The sequence below is a fragment of the Halichoeres trimaculatus genome, unplaced genomic scaffold, assembly GCF_033239565.1.
Source record: "Halichoeres trimaculatus isolate MK-OKI-2021-1 unplaced genomic scaffold, fHalTri1.1 fHalTri1_scaffold_7, whole genome shotgun sequence".
Lineage (NCBI taxonomy): Eukaryota > Metazoa > Chordata > Actinopteri > Labriformes > Labridae > Halichoeres > Halichoeres trimaculatus.
Window position 1 is genome coordinate 12,078,677 of NW_027437185.1, and position 27,405 is coordinate 12,106,081.

The 27,405-nt window shown below is 41.1% G+C and overlaps 1 protein-coding gene across 2 annotated transcripts in view; it reads right to left on the reverse strand.

The window, feature by feature from the left end:
• The window catches only part of gpc3 (glypican 3), a 167,928-nt gene that overhangs the window by 79,949 nt on the left and 60,574 nt on the right, over positions 1-27,405 (reverse strand). The window lies entirely within an intron of this gene.

A 27,405-nucleotide genomic window follows, 5' to 3' on the forward strand; every position in this document is an offset into this window, starting at 1 on the left:
AGGCAGGTCCATAAGTGTGTGACATCACGTAAAATAAATTTATTCAAGAGGTTATCAGAGTACAAATTACACTTGTTGAGAGTGTGTGTGCAAGGTTGAGATGAGAGCAACCTTAATTTTCTTTTTCAATTGATACAAGATGAGTTTAATAAAACGTTAGGGAGGCCAGGGCCATGTGGTTTTGATTATTAATTCTGAATTATACCAGCTCCATTCTTTAGATTATTACACTACAGAAATATAAAGTACATGCACTTAAGGGAACCTAAAAGATGACTTATCTGTGTTATGAGATCCAATGTACTGGGAGTGTGTGTGAGTGTGTGCTTTCCTGACTGACTGCCTGAGGCCCCTGAGAGTTGAAGGACATCAATGACAGTTTCATTTCAGAGCCGAAAAGTGCAGTTTAAGGGCTGCAGTGTTTACCGTATCTCTTCCACATCATGACAGCGTTACCTTAAATGTGCCTCAAAACGCTTCGTCTGTGTGTGTTTGTGTGTCTGCATGTGTGTTTTTGTGTAACTCTGTGTGTACGTGTGTGTCGTGACTAACATCAGGTGGACCAGGGTTCAGGAACTCTGGAAAAGTTTGCAAATTAACAAATCATTTCCAGCAGAAACATTTCAACATAATTCTGAACGTTGTGAAAAGAGGGATGGCCTCAGGGAGAAATAACATGCCAGGAGACTTTGATGTGGAACATGAAAATGCAGAGCTTTTTACCAGCAGCAGTTAAAAAGAAGCGGTGGAGGCAAAATGCTGTAGCTGAGCTTTTAGTGTCTGGCAGGAAGTAACCTCAGAAAACCTGTGAAAAGGTTGGATAAGCTGCAAAATGAAGCTCACTGCAGGTTATCAGGAACGCTGCCACTGAGGAGGGAGGTATCAACGCTGAAACGCTGGGTCAGGAGGTCACAGAGGGCAGCCAGGGAGGGGAAAGTTCACACAGCGATAACTGAAATAACCACAGGCTGCTGAAAAGAGACAGCTAGAAATGATATGTGCTGATTTAACAACAGCAGCAGCGTCTGACAGATCAACAGAGGAACGCTCAGTAAAACTGGGGAAGTTATCAGAGTAAAGAAAGAACAGAAAGCTTTGGAGTTTGTGAAGGCAAAGCAGGCAGCTGTCGCAGAATCAAAAGAAATGTTGGGAGACGGCAACAAGTTGAACAGCGAGAGCGAAACAGAAGACAGCTCGTGAAGCCAGACTCAAAAAGATGACAGGGAATGAATCAGGGTGCCGCTGTCTTCAAGTAAACTGGGAGAATTCCTGATCACACTGACGACCACAAAGGAAGAGTCAGGGAGAAGAAAGATGGGGAATGAGCTAAGACAGCATTTTGTAAGGCACATTTAAAATTCACAAAATCCTTCATCACTTACTCCTCTTCAAAGAGATGAAGGGAATTATGTGAGCATATAATCTTGTTCTCTTTCTCAGACACTTCTTCTTCTCTCTTTTTCTGGTTTATCTGCAAAGCTCAGTGATTGATACAAAAGGTGTGCTTCCAATAGATTCAAAGTGAAAGCAGACTTGGTGTGCTTTCATGTGACAAACAACAACTCCTGTTGGTAAAAAAAAAAAAAAAACCCGAAATACTCAGCAAAACATGACTCAGGCCAGTTTTCAAGTTTGGGAAGATAGATACTGCAAACCTTTGTCAGCTGTAAATATGTCTAAACAGAGAAAATGATGAAGTTTCTGTAAAGAAAAGCAAAAATAAAACATACCGAGCAGAAAGTTCAAACATCTGAAGTGAATAATTACGCCTTTATTGAGTCTCCACGTGAAACTGTTAAAGCGAAAGAGCTTCAGAAATAGAAGCAATGTGCGAAAATTTGCTATAAAATCTGAACTTTCTTTTTCTCTCAGCACCTCGCCTCAGAGAGCTGCTGCTGTGCCGTGTTTCTACAGGTTTGTACAGGTGTGAAGAATTGGATGGTGTAATTGATTTTCAGTCACAGGTCACGTCTACATACTGTACATATTTTCCTTCGAAGCTAAAAAAAAAAAAAATCTGGTTTATTTGAAACACAGTCGCAGGGTGTTAAACATACAGTTACCCTCAGATATTCATGCAGCTCTGCGTTTGTGCGTTTCTGTGTTGGTTTGCTCTCAGTCATTTGTAAAATTTCTCTCTGTACCTGGAAGACTGTGTGACTCAGACAGAGTAAAGAGTCTTGAAAACCTTTCACTGAATAAAGATGTAAAGGACATGATAAGAGGATCTTTTTCCACCTCAAAATCATCACCGAGGTAAGATCAGTCCAGCTGCCTCACAAAGCTGGCATTTGTTCTACACAAGATTATTTCTCTGTCCATCAGTTGGGTTAGGATAAAGGAATCTGAAAGTAGTGCAGGGAGGTAGAGTCGAACTTTCCTATTTGTTAAAGCTTATAGCTGGAGCTGTGATGGGTCTGCACCAGCTGCTTTAGACTTCTGACTGAGTGCTGACACACTGAGCTCCATGTGCTGCCAAAGTAGCTGTTGGCTGTCCCAGAAGTTGCTTAAAGTCGCTCAATGATGTCATCATCTAGTTTGCACGGTGAGTCATTTGCCTGTAACTCTCATGGACACTGTAGGAGAGAGAAATATAACACCGCCGGGAGACAGAAAGTGTGAAACATTGAAACATTAAAAGTATAACTACAAATGAACTTTGTTTTCTGAATTGTTGTTTTTTTTCATGTCAAAACATGAACCCTGACAAGAAAAAAAAAGTCAAAATAAGGTGGGATAAAAATATATTGTGATACTTTGACCTGCGATAAAATACCAATATTTTTGCGAGCTCCCCCAATAAGAGGTACAGCTGAGGGTCACGTGACCAACAGGCGCCCTATGGCTGTAGGCAAAGCTCTTGCCACTACCAATATGGCCGCTATAGCCGATGTTCTTCATTTTTCGTTTCAGAAACAGACAGGTGACGTCGGCGAGACTACGTCCATGTTTTATACAGTCTATGTGTGAAAAGCAGCTAAATACAGTGACTAAGTTGTTAAGTTGGCAACACTGAAAAGTTCAGTTTCCCTCTGTCCTCTATCGTAAATCTTAAATTCTGATTTGAACTATTAACCATAGATCTGTCTGAGAGTCCTCTCTTGTCTCGTAGGTTCCTCTGAATCATTGCTGAGGATGGTCTTCGGCTCTGGACCTGACAGACTGTAGCTGTTATGGCTATAGTCGTCTCACCAGTCATCCAAATCACCGCTAACACTCATCTTAATTACAGGACAGTCTAAATCCAACTACTGCAAGTCACACTTTTACTTTTATCAAAACTGTGTAACAGCCAGTTTGCATCTCCACTCCGTTACAGCATCAGAGCCGATGGTTTTTCAAATTAAGTCAATGTGAGTAACACGCACTAACATTCTGTCTGTTTCTCAGCAGTGACACATCACTTCACACAGAGCAGATCAATAGGGACAGGAAGTAGGGCTGAACGATTTTGGAAAATAATTTAATTGCGATTTTCTCAGACCAATATTGCCATTGCGATTTAGCATACGATTATTGGGGGGTGACATTTATCTTCTGCACTTAACACAAGTTTTAGGTCATTTTATAGTATGACTAACAGGACAAAAGACACTGTTAACATTTAAAGAAGTGTTTTTTGCATATCTTAATCGAAAAAGAAAAACAAACACTGGAAAAAATTACTGACCTCCTGTTGTCAGTCAGAGTAACAAACCAAACAAAACAAAGTGAATAAGGGGTATGGCTCTGCCAGCTACAATCATTCTACTGGATGGCGCTTTGTAGCTTACATGGGGTTTTTTGCAAGAAAAAAACAGCACTTTGACTTTTGCTGGTTTTAAGGGAGGACAAGTACAAGTTACTATACTTTCTCCAGGTCTGTGTACATAAAACTTTTTTTTTTTTCTAATTGCAGCCTTTGAGATTTGAAAATTGCATTCTATTACATTGCAATCAATTTAAAATTGATTAATTGTTCAGCCCTTACAGGAAGTCAGGCACTAAAACCACATTAAAACACACAGGGACTTTCAAAATTAAGTAAAACGTGTTGACACCAGATTGGGTTTAACTTGACTATAACAACAAGGAGTTCACAGGTTTGAGGTTATGCAGCCCAACATGAATGAGGAGAGGATCAACAGTGGAGTAGGGGGCATAGGAACTCCTCAGTATCATGACTCTAGCTGACTGGAGAGCTGGTGTGAGCTGATGGATGAGAGAGCACGTGGTCACAGGCAGTGGAGCAGAGACACGACAAACAGAGATCTGGTGCAATCCTAGTGTAACTTTATTACTACCATAAGACCTCTGCATGCAGATCTGCCTGTTAGCAGTAATTGGAAGCTCCTGCATAAAGTACACATACCTCCACCTTCAATGTACTTTTCATTTTATTCCTTCCTGTTCGTCAATCTCTCTCCTTCTGCGACTCTTTCTCCAGATGTCTGTTGAACATTGGTCGAGGTTTCTGTCTGATAAAGAAAGTTTCTCCTCGTAGTAACTTTCAAAATGCTGTAAAGGTCTCTACTCATGATGGGTTAAGATGAGCTAAGACTTCTTATTTTTTCTTGATGCCAGGTCTTTGCTGTAATGATAATAATTATATCATAAACAACCCATAAACTTAAGTCCTTGAAACATTCTTATACTTAATGTAAAAGTTTTGTGAGGAATAGCAGCCTGTTGTTATAGTTTAAAGGTCCCATATTCTGCTCCTTTTCTGCAGTTTAATATGGATCATTGATGTCTTCATGAAATGGTAGTAACATGTTTTCAGCATTGTTTCCAGGCTCTCAAAGCCCCTCTGTTCAGAACGCTCTGATTTAGTGGGCATGGCCTTCATATGTAAATGAGCAACCACTGATACCGCCCCGCTCTTCCATGTCACTGAGAGCGACGCCATAAGCTCCGAGTGCACAATGTTTAGAAAACAGCAAAGCTCGTTTACCGTAACATTACAGGCTAAAACAACAGGCAAACCGCAGCTAAAGTTAGCATCTTGAAGCTAACAGGGGGACACTGAGGAAAAGCTCTTACATCTGCTCCACAGCACACAGCATTTAAAATTTTCACATTTCCAGGGTCCGAGGTTTGTTGGCGGATGGTTGATGATGCGCCTGGATTCAGGACCAGTCTATTAGCTAGCCCTCTGTTGTACTGTCCTAAGCTGGAAAAGCAGTCGGCCATGAAGTGACTTGCCCACACATGCACAGTTTTACTGAGTGTAGCTGGCACATTTCCTTGATAAATGAACTCTAGCCACTTAGTCTTGTCTTCTTCCGAGATGGGAAGCTTGTGCATGGAACTATGTGGCTGTTTACAGCCAAAAACAGCCAAACTCGCTGCTGGAGAGATTTCTCCCCAGATGCGGGGAGGGGAGTGGGCAGGGAGGTGGTTCGGGGTTATCTGCTCCGGCGGACCAATCAGGTCAGACTTGCTCCTGATTGGTCAAAAAAGGGAATCGCTGACGTCGACAAATCCCCCAAATCCAAACAGCTCATTTTAGGTCAGGATTTTATATTCACAAGCACTACTAAGTACAGGTTTTGTTATTAAATATCACATTTTGTGGGCTGCAAGGAAAGCCAAAGACCCACAAATTTCACTAAAAGACTTAATAAAATGATTTTTGCATAATATGATACCTCTAATACTGATGCCACAGTATAAGTATATCTGTAAAGTAGTTTTGATGCCTGTCAACACTGCCAGCCTCTTCAATCAGTCACACCAAAGAACAATTGTTGAAGTTGTTTCCTGCAATGTTTCACAAAGAGTAATTAACTCTTCAGCTAAAAGAAAAAACACAAAGCTTCTTTCTTTAGAGGATGATACACACACACACACACACACACACACACACACACACACACACACACACACACACACACACACACACACACACACCTGTACAGGACAGAGTCAGCAGAGATGAGACACGGCAATTAGTCAAAGATAAACGAAAGGTTTTCCTGCACAGTATTATTCTTTACGATTGAAACTCGAGGGAGTCATGAAATAACAAACAACTTTTAGAGCTTTACAAGCTTGGTGTGAAGCTATAGACACTAATAACCAGAGGGATTAATTAATCAGCCATTTGATATTAAAATCAACACTACCACAGATTTGGCGTCTGATTCTGGTGGCATATTTTTGGACTTGAAGCAACAAAGTGTTTAATTTCCCCGACTGTTTTACCACAGTATTGTAAATTATTGATACGGCTACAACCTCAATAAACAAGTTGAACAAAGCCCCTGGAGTCTCCTTCTGAGCCGCCCAGATGTCCTCAGATTTTAGGATAATTTCAGTTTATAAACCAAAACAGAAAGCAGTTAATCTCCAGACTAAAGAGGAGGAGGAATTCAGATCTCGCAAAGAGGGAGTGTTTGGGGAGAAATTACTTCCTGTTGCTAAACCTCTTTAATCTCAAACAAATATTTTCTAAAGCACGAAGGCGCAGTTGTTGGCAAATTATAATGAAGCAGAAAATCTGCGTTGATGGGGAAAGTCAAAAGCATCTCAGCCATTTTTTAACACACGAGTATGATTGGCACCAAACTCAATCAGCAAAACAACAGAGCACAGATCCTCGTGTTGTGTTTTGACATCTGAAAAATGTGTTTGGCTTGAGACCGTTGTGCAGCGCATACATCCTTTACAGCAACAAACATCAGATTTATTTTCTCAAATGTGTTACGGTGCTGTAATTTACTGCAACATTGCATCTACTGAAAATGTTCATCACAGCGCGTGGCATAATCTCCCTTTTAAATTCAGCAAGGTGATGAAGCAATTCATTTGGAAAGACATCAGGGAGAATGCTATTGTACAAGGAAGGACATCAGAGAGGATGAGGATTAGAAAACAAAAGCAAACCACGGAGAGCAAAGCAACAAACGAGCTCACTGAAAGAGAAAGACGTGAAAAGAAACGGTGGAGCTGAATTTAGTGGTGTGCCCAATTCATGGAGCTGACACTGTCAAAGACGGAAACACTAAAAATATTATCCTCTCCTGTCACTCACTAGCTGATTTCTGAGTCTGCCTGTGTGGTATCTGTGAGCATTGAGCCACAACATGGTTTTGAAGACTCTGCTACTTTTGTGGGTATGAAGTTTTTTTTGCATGTTCGACAAACATCCACCAAACTCTCTAAACTTCAACATCTGACATGACAACACGCTGAATAGAAAGGCTGGTCGATAAGGCTTGAAATAGAATCTCTATTTTTTTTAACAAAAAAGTCGATTTTCAATTTCTTTCCTTACTTTTTTAAAAGAAAGAAAATGTGACAAATGACAGTTATAACTCAAAATATTTATTTGTAATTTTATTCAAAGTTAACAAAACTAACCCCTATTTTACTCCTGGATTTGAACTTTCAGCTGTTCTTTTGTTTTAAAAACTACACTTTGTAGTTTCAAAGGAGACGGAGTTGTTTATACTCACATTAAAAGCTGCACCATTTCCAAAAACATTTATAAGACACTCTCATTACTGAATCTGAAAAAAAAAAAAAAACAATAATGACATTTTTATTATCTCCAGCTTCATTGTTTACACGGATCGTGTCTGTCGTTTCAGAATAAAACAACACCCCCTCCAGCTTTCAGCAAATTTTTTCATAAGTTCAGGAAAGGCAACTTAGCAAAATGATTTCAGCTAGGTAGCACATCCCTGGGGTTTATGGTTTTCACAAAGTGGATAAACCCAGTTTCTTTCACTGAATGTATAGGTACCATATCTTCAGCCATGTGCAGCAAAACTTTGTGCTTTGTCAGTGGTAGCCATGTTGTTTCTGTGTACGACACAGGATGGTTATGGAAGCTTGCTAGGCTACAAAAAGTGCACTATAGAATTTTTGGGGTCTTTTTTTTTTTTTTTTTACCCAGTACAGCTCTAAATCTCTAGCCAGACTCTTCTCCTCTGTTGCAGTCTGTGCCACTCCAGACAGCACTGTGTGGCTGTAATGACCTCTGAACTGATGAAGACTTTGTTTACGCTTGCCACTCAAAGAAAGGAGTCGGCTCTCCAGAGAGTACTGCGCATGTGCAGTACTCTCTGCAGCAGAGGACTAACCCGGAGCGGACCATGATGGAATATTGGTGAAAAACCCGAGTTTTTGGACGATTAATGCAGTTTTAGGAGCGGCGCTGTCTATGCCCCCGATGGATCCCATTATACGGACGTCCGCTGCACGATTTTGGATCTAAATATCTCCCGAAGCACTGCTTGGATCGGGAAAGCCTTCTGGGTGAGTATTTTGTTCTACTTCATTCTGTAATCAATGTAAAAGCTGTATAAACCGAAATTATTCTTTAAGCTGACCCTTCTCATCTTTGTCCTTAGAGGTAGAATGAGTCAGAAGGCTTCAGATCCAGCTCTTAGGGAATATTTAGCACTGATCAATGAATGTTTGTGAAGGTTGAATTATATTATTGCAGTAATTAATTGTGGTCAGTTATTGGGGCAAGGTTTTCCTTCTGTCTAGATTCTTGCTTGTGTTGTACGTCACTTTGGACAAAAGTGTCTGCTAAATGAAACTGTAGAACTGTAGGAGTTGGCAGAGGGTCACTGTTCTCTGGCACTGCTATTTTGGGAGCTGTGGGCTGAAAAATTCGGAATCCACAGTCAGCTTTCTAGTTTCTTCTGTGGTGTTTCATAGAAGCACAAAAACTTCAAGGTTTTATAGTTTCTGATTTTTACATGCTGCAGCTTCCTGTTCATCAAGAACTGGTGACAACATCTCGCTCCATCTAAGGCCAAAGAGTAACATTTTAACATTACAGCTCATGCATGTTTTAAACCAACAAGGTGTAGTATGTTAAATATTAAGCTTAAGAGGGGCTGGCAGGCTTCTTTAAAAACTCCAGAGCCAGTGCAGCTTTTTCCCATCATCCAGTTTTTATGCACGGCTGAACTTGGTCAAACAGCACATCCTCACTTCCATCTGCTCCATAGTTATTCTCTGTATTTGAGTTCTCAGGGGTACAGACAAAGTTTTTGTCCATGCATCTCTCATTTAGAAGATAAAAGCTTAAGTTAGTAAAACTGATGTGTAAAAGTGTCAGAGCAGAAATTAAAGTTGTAATCACTGTGATTTAACAGATGACTGAGCAGAATCAGGATGTTTGTCTTCGGGAGCATTAGGAGGTCTGTTCAGCGTTGTTTCATCACAGCTGCTCTGCTCCTGCTGCTCAGAGCTCTGTTGGTTGTCAAGATATTGAAAAACTTTATTTTTTACTTCACGCAGCGCAATAACTGTTTTTTCCCGCATTCTTCTGCTCTTGTTTTTCTTTTCTTTACAGTACAGGCAGGTTGAGCTGAAAAGGAGAGCAGTAATGATCCGTTCCTGCTTCCAGGTCTGAGACTCCACCACCACCACCACCACCACCACATCTTCTTCTTCTTCTTCTTCTCCTCTGTCAGATCACTTCAGCTCAGCCCGCTCTTTGTTTGCTCATACAGATGAATTCCTGAGCGCTGTTTACTTCCGGGGGTTTATTGGTAAACAAGCGCCTAATTAAATGATGCTTGGAAGTGAACGCCACGTCTCAACCTGCACCGCTATAAATAGGTGAGAGGTAAGAGAGGGTATTGTACATGATGGTGGAGAGGAAAAAACACGCGCAGAGCCTCTTTGTTGTTTGTGTGAGGGAGAAGATGAAAGACAAACGCCTACGCCACCTGAATGGTTGAGACACACCTCTCCTCACCTCCTCTTCCTCTCCTCCTGCCTCTTTTTCTTCTTCACTGCCTCCTTTCCTCGCATCTGTCTCATCCAACGAGCCGAACAGGGCTCCCTTGGCCCCTCATCCCGCCCTCAACACACACACACACATTAACACAAACAGCTTTTGTTGTGTTTATGACAGGTTTTGTGGCGTTGTTTTTCTGCTTCCTTTAATTTGAGCTTCCCTCACCTCTGATGCTGCCCTTCAACTCCTCCTCCTCTTGTCCCTTCATTTATCAGCGGAGGAAAAAGTCCTCTGGAGCATGATAAAAAATGAATGTGACGTGTTTTTTGGGGAAACAATGGAGAGGTCCCAGTGCTGCAGCAGCAGGTTGGGTTATTCATCTCCAGGTAAAGATGTGTCTTATCCCTTAGTTTTCCTCCCCCTTTTCTAATCGGGCGCTCCACAGCCGGCTGCTCCTCTCAGCCCTCGCGCTCCTCCTGAGAGAATAGCCTCAGAAATCTATACATTACAATCTGGACCTCTGGAACCAGCCGAACGGCAACACTTTTAATTTTTAATCAGGCCCTCGGTCAGAGGGGACCTGACTTTTTCCGCTCCCTTTCTCCCACCACCTTTCTCTCACCTTCACTTCCAGCCTCTCCCCCTCCCTCCTTCTCACTCTCACTCCACCTCGCCCACGCACCTCATCCCTTATGTCTCCCTTCCCAAAGTCACGGTGATGAATGGGTGAGCGCTGCCATCTCCGTGCCCACCAGCGAGAGGCAGAGGCCGGCGAACGGGGCTCAGACGCTCTCGGGGATAACAGGCGGAGAGGAGAGTAATTAATCCAGGAGGATGGGAGGCAGGGTTGCAGGACATACTGTGAGCTTCAGGACGCTGTGTGTGAGAGTGTGTGTGTTGGAGTGCGAAACAGAGGATAGAAACAGCAGTCTATTTTATCTGCATGGAACTGGAGGTGATGTGTTTCAGAGCAGAAGGTTAGAGCAGTGTGTGTGCACCTCAGCGTGTGTGTGTGTGTGTGAGAGGGAGGGAAGGAGAGCGGGTAGATGAGCTCCTTAAATAAACACCACTTGGGTACAGACAGGAGCAGCCAAAGGCAACACATACAAGACTGTCCTTGAACTCGTGGGTCAAACACACACACACAGACACACACACATAAATTGTAACACGAGTGAGGAAGGAGCCTTTCTGAAATTACGAGGAGGGTGTGAGAGATTATTTCAGCTCTTTTGTTTGAGCTAATTCTCTCCGTGCCGTTACTCAGAATAATCAGTAAACTAATTGTCTGCAGACTATGATGGCGGCAGCGGCGGCGGTGGCGAGGACAGCGGCTTCCAAATTAAATTGCGTTCACCTTGATAAGAGACTCTCCCAGACAACTACAAAGTAAATGAAAGATGTGCAGGAGTTTAGGTGTATAAACAGGTGTGTTCTCCATCAAAGCTGCATGTTAATTGGGCCAATCCATTACCCGCTCTGACGTGCTTAATGTTTTGAGGATGACCGATTAGTGCGGCCGCGGAGCGCCGTACACGGGCGCCTGGCTGGTTTCCTCTGGTCCATGACGTCTAACCAGAGGCTACAGCTCCATGCATCATTAGTCCTGGCCTCTCCAGCATACCAATCACACGTCCCCACAGTCTAATAGGATAACTGGGGGGAAATGGAGGAAATGGCTTCGATGCTGTAGAGCTGCTGTAGAGCCGCTGCGAGTGTGGGGTCTCCCGGGTTTTCGCCAGCTTGTACTAATGGACAAGGTTGGAGCAATTATAGCCAGATGAAGCTCGAAAGAAAATATGTCGACCTACCGGGAATGGGCTGTGAAATATTGGATGTTGCAGGAAACATGAAACACACGAGCTGGATGTGAGAGTACACGTAAAGAGGGGGGGTCACTGCCCACTCCAGTCATGAGGAGGCTGGAAATTGTGTTGAGATGCCTCGCTTCAAGCTTTCATCTTTTTTTTTTTTTATGGCGCACAGCAGCCAGCAGGTCTGTCAGTGAACGGAGAAACCGTTTTGTTTGAAGCTGAGGAAACCAAAAACTCCACTGGGTCTTCCACCACAAAGTCTGTGCAAGGCTGCTCACACACTCTGTTGGACTTAACACTAACACACTTAAAATGTCAATAACAATCATCTCGTTTGTCCTGATCACCACACGTTTGGTGGGAGTTAACTAGTGCAAACCACAAGTTCCTGCTGAGGTAGATAACAAATCTGTTTGTCTTTTTATAAACAGTTGAAAAGGTTCACGCTGTAAATGTATGAATGAAAATCTCAACAGAGATGATTGAAAACATTTTCTGGCTGGACACACACGAGATGATGCTAAGATTCAAACTTATTCAGAAACTGTGGACGACCACACACTCGGACAGTTCAGACTGATTTTAACAGCAGCTAAACTAAACTCTGAATATTTATGGTTCTGATTTCCCGAAGGCGATTCAACAAACACAAGACCTCACTGAAGCTTCTGTGATCAAACACGACCTCAGAAAATAAAGAAAAATGGAGGGCAATAGAGATGTTCAGGCATGATGAATAATAAATAACAGGAAAGCTGGTCATCTTCTTCAATACTCCACTTGGCTCAAGGATGTTTGTTTTTATGTTCTCTGCTTTTTTTCATGAGCTGTAAAGTATGCAACATCTGGCCGACAACACTTCCTGGTCTGCTCCTCTCATTGGTTATTGCAGGTATTTCATCAGAGGCCGCTTCATCTTAAATCATAAATATTAAATGTATTTAATGTTTAAGCTTCTGGTTCAGAGAGACTCTGACTTGATTAGGAGCAGTAAAATAACCGCATTGACACAACAGATGCCAGAATTATTATTTGGACCAATAATCGGTCATCTGACCTTGAACCATCTAGTATGTAGCACAAATTTGTAACTCCTGGCCAGATTGCTTTGAAATCATATCTATTAAAAAAAAAGGAAAAACTTAGACAGGTGTCCAACAGCTAAAGTCCCATTGAGTGGGCAGTCAACGGCTACATTTACAAGCAGTCAATATTCAGGTTAAGGTCAAAGCTCAGGTTCCTGAAACATTCAGAATAACCTGTTTACATGAGTGAGCAAAAAGGATAATTCCTTTTCACATGGTACCCCGACCAAAACAGCAATGCAAGGACACATCTCGACCCACAGAGAACGTCATGACGCAATGTGCGGGGTTTCCACTTTGTCTTCCTTTATCCACAGTAACAGTGGCAACAACAGCAGCAGCCCGGCGGACTTTCTGTACTCAAAAGACCGAGAGTCCATGCAAACAGAACATAGGCAGAACAAAAACTAATGTTCCTTTCAATGGAGATATCGAAATAGGCATATACATGACCAAATCTGCGGATTAGACAAGGAGTAACCCAGGTGTGCTTTCTGGGTTTTTAGAAACCAGAATATGAGCATAATCCATTTTTCTTAAAGGGTTATTGGTGTTTACGTGGCTATGCGCAACCCAGTTATTGCTGGTATTCCCAATATGAAAGGGTTAATGACTGCACGTTAATGCAGCCATTGATCAATAATCAGTATGGTATCATTCATTATTAATTAACCTCTTTACACCAAAAGGCCGAACCAAAGCAGCAACCTTGACTTTACACCATATATAGAAATCCTAAATACTACAGTCCCTCAACTGTCCACTAGAGGCTGGCTCCAGAAGTACTTGTAAGAGCAAACACATCAAGCCAAAAATTTTTTTTAAAGAGAAATAAACATTTTTATTTTATTATTTAAGTCTGAATAGTTAATCAGAAAACAATGAGGGATGCCACAGAGACTACATCCATGTGTCAAACACTATGTGGTCCCAAACTAGTCAATTAGGCTTACAGCCATAAACACTTCTCTGGTCCAGCCCCACTCCGTCATGGCACCGGATCACATAGGTTTCTATTCAAGTCAATGCGTCAACACCAAGCGGCAACCTCCAGTCTAAGAATATGAGACAATGCTGAAGTGCTAAAATCTGCTGTTTCTCAAGTGTTCGCTTGAGGCTGGCTCCAGAAGTAGCGAAAGTCACATACACACCAAGCCAAGAAAAAGGCATTTTCAAAGCAGAAATTAACCTATTTACAGCCTGGTTCAAAAAACGTCTCCCGTCTGAGTTGCTAATTTTACTACCAGCACCCACTGTACAGGGGGGGGGATTTTTTTCTTACTCAGGCGTTCTGAGGATATTAAGATCGCAAGCTCCCCCAATAAGAGGCACAGCTGAGGGTCACATGACCCACAGGCGCACTATGGCTGTAGGCTAAGCCCTTGCCACTACCAATATGGCCGCTATAGCCAATGTGCTTCATTTTCTGCTTCAGAAACAGACGGGTGACGTCGGCGAGACTACGTCCATGTTTTATACAGTCAATGGTCAACACACACTGGATCTGCCCTATTATGAGATTGCTGTGTCCCTGCAGCAGCAGATCGCGGCAGATATGCTAGCCTCCTAATTTGGCTGGATTCAGGAGTTGTGACACATCAATTTGCAGAAAGCAGATCGAGCAGCTCAGGAAGACGTGCATGGCAACCACCAAACAAACGCCCAGTGACTTTCAAAATTAAACAAACCATGTCAAGACCAGATCATTTTTAGCTTGACTACAACTAACCAACATAATGAGTAGACCCAGGCCAGGAGCAAACTGATTGGAGGTTTCACTGCAGTAATGAAGAGAGGATCATCGATAGAGTGGGAAGCAAGAAAACTTGGCTGTCTCACAACTCTAGCTTTGTGGAGCTCCTGCAAGATGCTGGACTGAACACGCAGCCAGCGTGAGCTGACGGATGTGAGAGTATGCCATCAACACTTGACTGAGCGGAGCCAGACTGGAGATGATTCTGGTGTAGTTCTGGCGTTACATTCATCTGATTTTGGGTCACAGGTATAAAATACCTACTGCCTGTGAACCTCAAATCCAATGCAGGTGTGTTAAAAACTGCAGTTCCTTGAGCGTCCACTTGAGGCAGGCTGCAGAAGCACAAGAGGCTGCATACACACCCATGAAAAAAAGCTGATAATTACAGCAGAAAATAAACATGTTTACTGCCTGTATGGAGCTGAATTTATCTCTAACTCATTAGTTTCAGTGATGGTGGTAATGAGTTTTTCTTAGTGTGGCTTATCAAACCAATGCTCCGGACACAAACGGATGACGTCACTTTAACCTTGTTCCCAAACACCTTCTACATAGCTTCACTGCGTGACCTGCTTCTTGTCCACAGCAGTGGGTTAAGTCAAACCCTACTAGTCTGCTGTCCTGAATTCAGGCAGATCTAGGTGTCATGCTGCAGCCAAAATAATATGACCCATTTTTTTTCAGAGAGAAGGAGCAATCAGCAGCAACGCCGAGGGGTGCCAGAAACAGGGAGCACACACGCAGTCCCAGAGGACAGACAGCTATTACAGCACAGGAAATACAATCATCTCCAAGCCCACAGGCTAAATGAGAGATTCAGCACCAGTGCAGAGGAGGAGCTAGGTCCTTTTCAAGTCCAACAGCAAACCCCACTGGCTCTTAAATGTGTTTGAGCTGCTTGAAGATTGGATCAAAGATACATGTCCACCTATAGAGTACTATTGTTGATGCACTGAACAGCTTTACAACTCCAAAGAGACGGAGATGGGGTTTTCCTCTATCGTGAGACTCTTTTAACTCGAGATTATGAGACTCTTGTAAAGCAAGCGCATAGCTGCTGGTTTCCAGTTAGGCAAGATGAGGGAAATGGAGAGACTTGATGAAAGAAGAGACGAGAAGGGATCAGTAGAGATGAGAGGTCACAGCGGAGAGGAGGCAGACTGACAGATATGGAAATGAAGTCCAGAGAGAGATGGAGATATGAACTTTTCCTCCACTTCCTCTTTGTATTTACCCTTCAAAAAAAAAAGAGTGAGGCCTAATAAAACATTTATCATTCCAGGAAAGCTCTTTAATGTCTCTGACATTAAAAGGCTGAAAGAAGGGAGAGAGATGAAAAGAGAAGAGAAGGAGGATGAGAGGAGAGGGAGGAGGATGTGTATCTCTGGGTGGATGATGGTGAAAGGTGGAGAAATGGCAGCGCTTGGGAAGGCAGAGGGCAAGAAACTAGAGGCAAAGGTGCTGGAGAGCATAAATGAGAGGTGAGAGCAGGAGTTAAAAGGATTGCTTTACACAGAAACAGAAGATAAGAAGCAGCTCTGACAAAGAATGGATTAGTGCAAGAACTATTCAGACAGAATCACAGGAAAAATCCTGCCTGAAGCATAATTTGTCATTCATTTTATAGGAAAGTACAGGCATCGTCTGTGAGGATGAACTAATCCGTCAGGCTGGGAGCAGCATGAGGGTATGGATGAAAGTGTTTAAGACGTGTATCAACATGATATTTATGTTGTTTCTGTGTCCACATCCTCTTTAAAAAGTGAGGCTTGAACATCTTGTTCTCTGATCTCCTGTGGTTGAACATCTGACCTCGCTGCAGTGATGGAAAGCTGCGAGCAGGGACTCAGTGATAGTGTTGTAGGCGTGATTTCAGATTTAGCAATCACATTTCTCATCACGGTGCTAGTTCTGTTTCTAATCTGAGGTTGTATGAGGAACTTTGACCCAGAGGATCCAGCTTTTACCTTAACCCTAAACCATGCAAAGTGTCTCCCTACCACTGTCAGGAGAGCTGGTTTTAAAAGAAAATGTCACCAATGGTTGAAAATGTATTATGTGAATTCAATATCACATTAAACAACAAATGCCGAACATTTTCCAGCTCCAGAGTTTGTTTCAGCTCCGTCTGTCTCAGTTTGATCGGTGCTCTGAAGCCTGAGGGAAACATGCACAACACACTTTCTTGCAGTGATGTGTCCATCAGACGTGCTCATATTCTGATGAATGCTGAACTGAAAAGCCCATTCTGAGACTCGTGAATGGGGATGTGAGTGAAATGCTCTCTGGAAACCGTGAATGACCACCACATTTAGGGAGGATATGAGAGGATATGAGAGTTACAGAGCTCTGTGTTTTACAGAAGCTAAAACAATCCAACAGCTGATTTTATGATGGTTTTCATTCAGATGTAGTTTGCAGTGCTGATGAAACCAGCTCTTATCTTCATCAGGAACAATGGCATGGGATTCAAACGTGCATGGTTGTAGAGGGGTAGAATAATTCACCTTTGATTGCTTAGTGTATCTTCACCTTGAGCCAATTTAGTTAAGAGGATGTTAAAACCATCCAATCCAGGGCCGTTTCAGGGCTGTGGGTTAGTTTAAAGGTCCCATATTCTGCTCATTTCCTGCAGTTTAATATGGATCATTGATGTCTTCATGAAATGGTCGTAACATGTTTTGGTCCAAAAAGCCAATAAATCAAGCACAGCAGCATTGTTTCCAGGCTCTCATAGCCCCTCTGTTCAGAACGCTCTGATTTAGTGGGCGTAGCCTTCATATGTAAATGAGCCACCACTGATACCGCCCCGCTCTTCCACGTCACTGAGAGTGGCATCACGAGCTCCGAGTGCACAATGTTTAGAAAACAGTGAAGCTTGTTTACCGTAACATTACAGGCTAAAACAACAGGCTAATCGCAGCTAAAGTTAGCATCCTGAAGCTAACACAGAGACAGGGGGGACACTGAGGAAAAGCTCTTACATCTGCTCCACAGCAAACAGCATTTAAAATACTCACATTTCCAGGGTCCGAGGTTAGGGGATGGTTGGTAATGTGCCTGGATTCAGGACCAGTCTATTCGCTAGCCCTCTGTTGCACTGTCCAAAGTTGGAAAAGCAGTTGGCTGTGAAGTGACTAGCACACACATGCACAGTTTTACTGAGTGTAGCTGGAACATTTCCTTGATAAATAAACTCTAGACACTTAGTCTTGTCTTCTTCCGAGATGGGAAGCTTGTGCATGGAACTATGTGGCTGTTTACAGCCAAAAACAGAGCAGTGATGGCTCTTCAACTTTGGCATTCTCCTCCCCCCTGCTGGAGAGATTTCTCTCCAGCAGTGGGGAGAGGAGTGGGCGAGGAGGGGGTGTGGGAATATCTGCTTCGGTGGACCAGTCAGGTCAGACTTGCTCCTGATTGGTCAAAAAAGGGAATTGCTGATGTCGGCAAATCCCCAAAATCCAAGCAGCTCCTTTTGGGTCAGGATTTTACATCCACAAGCACTACTAAGTGCAGGTTTTGTCATTAAATATCACATTTTCTGGGCTGGGAGGAAAGCCAAAGACCCACAAATTTCACTAAAAGGCTTAATAAAATGATTTTTGTATAATATGAGACCTTTAAAGATATGTTTAAGTTGGAACGTTAAGCCAAATATTCACCCAGTTAATTAAAGCAAAATACTTGTTGATCACGTTTCGTATCTGCTGGTTGTTTGCTTGGTTTTCTCAACCTCAGATCTATGAATCTGAAGTAGAATAAAATAACACACAAATCTGAATTCTTTTACATATTTGAAAGTTTTCCAAAAAAATATAAAGCAATAAATACTTACACTGGTAACTAATTTAAAAGTAATTTGCCCAGCATTGTTCCAACTCCCTCATACAACCCTATTAAAAAAACACTGTCCCTTTAAGTCTCTCTTCAAAGCAACTCTTTTTTGAGATTTTCAGGAACCCTTTTCTCATACGTCTTCGCGGGCAATTTTTTTGTGATAGCCACTCAGTCTGCAGACACACTAAGGAACATTTCTCATTATTGAAGCTTTTCGTGCTCCTGGCAGAGTCTGCCACTCCTGGATTTAGATAACTGATAAGAGCAACAAGGGATCCACAGTGACACTATAGAGAAAGGAATCCCACTGGATTTTATCAGTATCATCTGTGCCTGCTAGTTTTCACTTCTCCTCCCAGTCATAAATGAAACTCTACACGGTTTTATATGAAAGTGTACAGCTGGCAAAACACTGGGTGGCAACATCTCTAATCCCATTAATTCTGTTTTACCATGCAGACAGCTGACGCACCGACGCATTCTGAAATGCTGTGCTAGTCTCAAGCAGAAAATCACCAAGCTGTAAACATATTCTGATCACGGGAACTCGATGTTACAGAGACCTGAAACTGAGGAAAGTAAAAACGCAGTTCAGACATAAAGTCAAGACGCTGCAGGAATAGTCACATCATATTAAAACTCTGTGCTTTAGTGTTGTACACGTTCTTCAGATGGTCTTCAAAGAGCCTCAAATACTGACGTTCAACTAAAAAATCTGCCATTCATCCACAGTGATCAGCTTTAGCTACAGAAACTCAGACTGATAACCAAGACAAGAGGGCTTTAAATGTTTAAAATCAACAAAATCAGCAGCAAAAGATCTTTGTTCCTCTGATTTTCATTTCTGAAAATGAGCTTCTTTTCTTCAAAACAGACTCTGAGGATATGAGGGAAATGTTTGTGCATTCTCTTTCAGTGTTTCCTCAGAAAAATGTGTTTGAAGAGATGTGAGAGGAGAAAATAGCTGGTTACAGACCGAGACAGAAACAAAATAAATTGTAAAAATCAAAGAGAGACAGAAAACGCACACACAGGAGTTAATGAAAATGAAATGTGACCATGCAAAGAAACTCTGTGGCTTTATTCAATCATCCACACAAAAAGATAAACAGGCCGAATACAAACAGACAAACACGAATCAGTCGACTGAGATTGGTCTTGAATGAAATGTTCTCCTGCTGCCACGACCCTGAATATTAAGACGCTCAGTGCTAACAAGTCTCACAGAGACACCAGGAGAGAGACGATGTCCACAAGGTCTGCTTTACATAACATTACATCATAGATCACATGAACAGCTGCTCTCCTAACCCCAACACGATGAGCTGTGATACACACATGATTTATTACAGTGGGTAAGGGGTGAGAGTGAATGTACTTTACACTTTCTCTGTGAAATGAGTGGCTGTACATTTTTAAAGTTTGTGGTTAAGTCAGGAGTCAGCAGCCACTTAACCTAGCTTAGCTTAGCGCTGACTAAGCGGCAGCTGGAGAGCGGGAACAGCTAGCCTCTCAGCCCACAGTGTTGTGAATCATAGGATGACTCATGGTACTACGCTATGAAATGCCCTATCATGAAGGATACCAGACGAACAATAACATCCCAATGCAGCGATAATCAGTGTGCTGTGAGACAAATATAAAATATGTCTCCATATCTGATCGACCGAAGAAAACACATCGTCTCAGAAAGGCAAAGCATGGGATTAATGCGTTTGCCTTCACTAGGATAAAACAGCAAACCTGTTTCATCTGTAAGTTGAAATGACAGAATTTAACAAAAGCAGGAAATTTAGTATGAATATAAATCTCTTCACATAAAAGAACATTTCAAAAAATTACATTTTGCTGCTTCGTAATTTACAATAATTTTTGGTAGTGGAATGTGTTTGAGATGTTTACTCAGTCTGACCAATGAGTGGAACCGAAACACAGCAACAATTTCTCATTTTAGGCAACAATAATCCTAAATACCTGTTTCCTCAGTTCCGTTCTGTTATGAAAGTGCCTCCAACATGGCCGACAGACGAGTCGATGACGTCTTGTGAAAACACTCTATAGTGACGTAAATAACTCAGCTTATATGCACAGTGTTTGTGAAAGTCTCATGCTTCACTCGAGCTTGTAGCAGATTTTCAAACTGGAAAGGGTAAGTCTTAACTTCTTCTCACTGCTGTGTGGCGTCCTGATGTCTTCTTCTGCTATTTCACAGCTGTCAACTTCTTCTTCAGCCAATTAACCTCTGCTCACATCGCCTTCACTCATGTCTTAAGTGGAGTCAGACTGAAGGTGGTAAAAACTTTGTCTGGAGTTATTTAACCTTTCTGTCTGATCATTCCTGCATTAAACAGAGGCGATAAAGTTTGGTACGAACTTCTTATTTCTATTTTTATAATCTTTAACTTAAAAAGTGACACATCAAATGGCAACACGTAAATCTTCTTAGTTTTGATCTTTAAGAATTCAAAAACAATTCTGTGTAAAGTCATGACTTAAAGCATTAACAGCAGATTATGAGCTACATTTAAATATAAGAGAAACTAGAAGCAGAGTGTTGTACACAGCCTCAATAGTGGATTTAGCAAAACAATTTTTATATCGTAAAGTTATACTCAGTTCAGGATTGAAATATGTATCATACTCTTGTATCACCACATCAGTGATTGTGTGTGCTTGTGCTATTTTTGATATCTATGCCTTATATGTCTCATATGTACAGTGGGGAAATAAGTTTTAACTTAAACTTTAACTCAAATAATCCACACATGAAGAGAAATCACAACGTTCATGTCCATAGATAATGATTATGTGGAATTAAGTGTGAAAACACAGGAAAAAAGTATTGAACACGCTAACTGAGACTCATCTAATACTTAGTGGAGAAGCCTTTGTTTGCAATGACAGCTTCCAGACGCTTCTTGTATGTTTGAACTAATGGCCCACACTGCTCAGGTGTGATTTTTGCCCATTCCTCTGCACAGATTGTCTTTAAATCTTGAGTATTCTTTGGTGTCCTCTGGTGAACCCTTCTCTTTAGTCCTTTCCACAAATGTTCAATTGGATTTAAGTCAGGTGATTGACTAGGCCATTCTAGCTGATCTTCTTTTTTAAAACCATTTGAGAGTCAACTTTGCCGTTTGCTTTGGATGGTTGTCCTGCTGGAAGGTCCAGCCACGTCTCATCTTCATCATCCTGGTGGATGGCAGCAGATTCATATCAAGAATTTCCCCATACATGGCTCCATTCATTGCTCCATCAATTATATGAAGTTTGCCAACACCATGAGATGAGAAACAACCCCATGCCATGATGCTTCCACCTCCAAACTTCACTGTTGGTGTAGTGTTTTTTGGGTGATGTGCATTGACATTTCTCCTCCAAACATGGTATGTAGAATGACAGCCCAAAAGTTCAATTTTGGTCTCATCTGACCAGACGACATTCTCCAAGTATTCTACAGGCTTGTCAAGATGCTGTTTAGCAAACTTTAAACCAGCTTCAACATGCCTTTTCTTGAGGAATGGAGTCTTGCGGGCTGAGTGTCCATAGAGGCCGTGGTGGTGGAGCGTATTGCCCTTTGTTTTCTCTGTAACAATTATACCTGCTACCTCCAAGTCTTTCTGGAGCACTTTCAGTGTGGTCCTTGGCTCATTGAGTACTCTTCTGACAATCCCTGGTCAGAAATCTTGCAAGGAGCTCCTGTGTGTGGCCTGTTGATGGTAAGGTGGTGCTTCTTCCACTTGCAAATAATGGCCCCAACAGTGCTGACTGGAATATTCAGGTGCTTTGATATAAGTCTGTAATTGGTTCCATTCTGATGTTGAGCAACAATCAGGTTGTGAATGTCTTCAGAGAGCTCTTTGCCTTTACCCATCATGAGGTGTGTTGTATTTAACTGCTTGGTGAAAAAACGACCTTTTTTATAGAACCATCAATTTGCTCTAGCCCAGCTGATGTTGGTTTGCACTAATTGGACGTTCAAGTAATAATTACTGACAGATTTCAGGTGGTATGGTGCATTTCCTTGCTAAAGTATACAGCCTTACCATGGTGTGTTAAATACTATTTTTTCTGTGTTATAGAACTTAATTCCACATAATTGTTATTTATGGACTTAAATGTCATGATTTCTTTTTATGTGTGGATTATTTGAGTTAATACCAATTTCTGGTAGAAATTACACTTGAATTGCAGCTTTGGAAATAAATGCAATGAGAAAAAAGTTGAAGCATTCAATACTTATTTCCCCCACTGTATTTTCAAGTGGCAGCCTTTGACTCAAAATAAATCTTCAGGACAAATAAATAAATCTTGTTCTGTGTGTCTCTAAAGGATCGGGCTTTAAAAAGATGTTTTGGCTTTTTATTTTTGCATTTTCAGAAGGCAGCCTTGGTCAACTCTCTCTCAGAAAAGGTTTGGATTTTTTTAACAAACCGTTTCTCTCATTCAGGAGATTACGTTAAATCTGCATCCTAGTTTTGGTTGGCTGCAGAGACGCTGTTTCTCTGCTCAGAACTGAAAAATAACTGAGGCCTGAGTTTAGAAAACAGCCAAACACTTGTGATAAAAGCCAAAACTTTGGTTGCTTTGGACACATTCAAACCTGGAAACTCTTCACAGAAAGCCAGCCCGAGCGATGCATACTTGAGGTGATAAATATGTAAATTGATGTTGGTCCACCTGGTCATTATGAGTGCTTCCATCTGCTTCTTGATATCAACCATGAAATCCAGCCCAGGATCAACTCCAGCCACAAAACTCTCCTCTGAAAAACCCAGTCAGTAGAAAAGTTGTAAACTTTGCTTTCAGACTTTCAGCAACTTGACGACTTTACTGAGTCGTTATCAGCAGGAGAGTATAAAAGCTAAAGCACAAATAGGCAATAATCATTAACATTAACTATGCATTAAAGAAACAGTCGCAGCAGATCTGGTCCACTAACCGTGCTTTGGAAGCTCTGTGTGCACTTTTACAGCTCCTCACCCTGATACACAGCTCGCTCCCACACACCAGTCGATTGACTTTTTAAGGAATCATCAAAGGAAACGACACCACGAGGGCGCACACAGAGAGAGCCCAGAAATGTGCTGAGCTTTACACACACTCGGTGCATCCATCATTCACACATGGGCAGGCTGCTGAAGCTGGAACTGTTTTCTATCTGCTCACACTGCCTCAACAAAGTGATGGCTGTGAAAGTTATAATCTACATCTGTCGCGTTTTGATGTTACATAAATGTTTCTGTTGTAAGGAGAAAACGATACGGTTATTTACAAAGCACTATGTTCTGCTTCAGCTGTTGACAGGTTGAACACAGATATCCCTTTAGGAATGCCAAAGCTTGAGATGGGAGAGTACACCTCCCCTCTCTTTCATGTGCAAAGCCAAGGCAGGGGGAGCAGCAGCAAAGACCCACAGCTTCTGTTGTGAACAGAAGCTAAAAACAGCAAAGCCAGAATTCTGTGAGCTGTTTGATCCGCTGGATTTTGAATGTCTAGAAATGTGAAAATGCAAACAACCATGAAGAGATCCAACGTTGGCCTACATTAATTATGTGATCCCACTAAAAATAATCAGTTTTTGTTTCAATCAAACAGGATTTAACAGCATGGCTCTAAATCTCTGTGCAAACATGTTCTCAGGCTCATCACTGAGAAGTCTTTACTCCTGCTATTTTTGTCATGTAATATAAAATCAGATTTTGGAATACTTTCTGTTCTTACAGGTAAAAAGTGGCATTATACAGTGTAATCTTCTGACACACAGTTTATCTGGATGCAGATTCTGATGACTTTAGAACAGTGATTCCCAAACGGTGAAAAGGTGTGTGTGATTTTTGTGAGAGTAAGGATGTAATTATATAAAAATCAAAATGTTGCAACATGTTATAGATGCTGCATTAGCAACAAAGGAGCTTTTGACACAAATTCCAGTATTCAGTTTGGTCTTTTAGGTTCAATCTTCTATATAAAAATTGCTCTAAGAGCGGATCATAACAGCCTCTATATTTATGAGGTTGGAGGTGGGCCGTGAAAATGTTTGAGACTGAAAGGTGGGCCCTGTGTTGGACAAAGCAGGGAACCACTGCTTTAAACAACAGTAAACTGCTAAAATTGAATTATAATCACCTATTAACACCTGTTTTTATTGAAAATGTTCTTATTAAGTCTTAATTTGAGTCACAGTCACCAGACAAGTCCAGAGAAATGTCTTATTTCAAGATATTTAAAGATAAAGACTGAGTTGCTTATAAAGAGTTTAAAAAATCTCCCAACGAGGTAAAAACAATTCAAACTTCTTTTGTTTCTTATAAACCAAAAATATGTTCTTACCCCTAATTACAAGCAACTCCAGCATGATTTTCATTGGTTTGTTCTGTTACCTCAGTTTGTGCAAGCCTTTCTGTGTGGGGTCTGCATGTTCTCCTTGCACATGCGTGGATTCTCTGGCTTCCTCCCACAGTCCAAAAACATGCTCACCAGGTTAAGAGATGATTCTCAATTGCCCTAATTGGTTCGACTATGCACGCGAAAGGTTGTCTGACTCTGTGTCAGCCATTTGATTGACTGGCAACAGTCCAGGGTAAACCACCACGTCTCACCCAAAGACAGCTGGAATAGGCTCCAACCACCCTCGACCCTGTACAGGATAAGTGGTAAAAGGTGAAGGAATTAACAGATTTTGGAATATTTTCTGTACAGATAAAAAAATAGTGTCATTCTATTTTAGATTTTTCAAGAGAGAAAAAAAAAAGTTTAATTTGATTCTGATTCTAATGAACATGTATGTAAGACTGACAGGAGGAAGTACACTCCAAAAACTGAAATTAGCAATAGTGTTTATATCATATAATATAAGTTGTCTTATGAGACTCAAGATGAGCCACATTCATCTCCATATCGTCTTATTTCAAGATATTAAAAGACAGAAATGAGTCTTGAATTGATTGTGCAGAAGAAAAATGTACTTGTTTTGTTTCTTGGAATAAGAAAAATGTCCAAATATAAGAAACTAAACAAGAAAAAGTTCTTACCCTGCTGGTGGATTTTTATACTCTTTACAAGCAGTTAAGGTGTTGTTTTGTCCTTTAATAAAATTAAATACTCTTTCTTATCTCAGTTAAATGTGGCTTGTATTAAGTCTAAGGGACAATTTGAACTGAAAGCAAGACAAAAATTTGCTTTGATTTCAGTTTCTGCTGTGTATCTGATATACTTAATAGGGCTGCAGCTATCGAATATTTTAGTATTAGAGTATTCTACTGAAAATCCCATAGATTAATCGAGTAATCAGATAAAATACATTTTTTGTTTAGCTAAAGAGCACTTATTTTTCAAATGAAAATTTTTCTCTTTAAGAAATATAATTTTCTGATACAGCATGTCAAGAAAAGCACTTGCTTTGGTAGCTCCAAAATTTGTAAACACACTTTGACACATTTTTTTTGCCTTGTACATCTCATCAGATGTTGCGGACCCAAATTGCCTCCGTTTCGTAGAATGACTCATTAGTCTCCAAACTCCAGAAAAGAAGCTAGAATTGTTGCTAGTTGCCATTTTGTATAAGAGGTAGCTTGAGGGGTCTGAAAACTCTCTTAATATGGCCTCAGCTCTATTTAAAATACCACTCTTTGATCTTTTTTCAAATTAAACGATTCCTCGAGGCAGAGAAAATTACTCGAGTATTTTTTTTGTAATCGAGTACCTCGAATCATTCAAGGAATCGTTTCAGCTCTAATACTTAACTCCAGCTTTTTACTGTGACAGTAAAGAGAAAAGAAAAGAAAAGAAAAGAAAAGAAAAGAAAAGAAAAGAAAAAAAAAAAAGAAATGAAAAGGGAAACACTGATAAGAAATTGAAAACTAGAGAAGAAGTGAAGGTAACAACAAACTGCTCACAGTTTGGTCTCCAACAGTGTTTCACAACTTTGACACAACTTTGACACAACTTTAAACAGGTTGAGCAATCATTCATGCTGCCCTGTTCACAGTTTTTATCACTTCATCCTGTGAAACAATAATTCTGGCATGAATTATACAGACTAATCATGTCTCTGAGAAGGTTACAGGAAGCAGGAGCTCATTAAAAAATCATTTACAATTCTCAAAATATTGATATTAATAACTTTTGTTATTTTATTTTATCAGTTTGCTAACAGAGAGAGCTTAGCTGCACCACAGTTAGCTTTACACTAGTTTACATGAGCAGAAGACAGATACACACAAACAGCTACACAAAAACACATAACCTCACTTCCACACTGATATTAACAGAACAATGCTGAAATATTAAAAGCTAAAAGCATTACGCTATGAGAAAATGATATTGATTTCTGTAGTGAGTTGCGGAGTAAGCATGTGATGTCCAGCCAGCAGCTCATTACAGCAGTAATAAAGCCTGACAGTGTGACGCAGCCCCCCTACATCAAGTTTATCCCACACACACATGTTGTGTTACACACACACACCTGAGTCAGGTATAATCCACAGAAACGCTAAGACTCTTTTTCATCTTGCCTTATGATTCTTTAAATTGGAAGTCATTTAAAATTTTAAAAATGGTTCAAAGTTTTTAAATATTGGTTTTTAATCTCCACAGGCATATATTCAGATAAAGCCAGACCTAGCTCTCGGCTGAACTAGATCACAGAGTCTCTAATCCCCTATGAGTCAGATCTCAGTGTGAAACCTGCAGGCCTGTCTCTTTGTGTCAAAATAAAGTCTAGACTGATGGCTGAAGGTGCTTTAGTGTTTTAAATTACCCAGCCCGACTAGATTAAGGAAGAGAAGTTTGAAACTTTTACTGAACTTTTTGTGCAACACTTTGACTGTAACAGACGAGTTCAGATCCCAGAGCAGCATCAGGTCTGTTTCTGGCTCCTTTTATTTATACAGCCTGAATACATCTGAACCAGGCTTTCTGCCTTCATCTCAAACATCTTATGAGTCAGCTGTGAGCTCTGCGATAACAGTATGCAGCTTTCTGGTTTCCTGTCTGAAGAATTGCACCAGTGGCTTCAATTAAACAGGAACAACAGCTGATGAGCTTTCAGATTCAAGGTCTGCCTAAAAACAAATAAAAGCTTGAGAAAATCCAATCAATTTTAATTTATTTATTGTGTTTTTCAACCTTTCGTTGCCGAAACTCCTCACGATAAAATTTTTCAGATCTTTATAGTTGGCAGTCCTTCAGAGACGTTTCACTCAGAGTCCTAAAGGTTTGAAG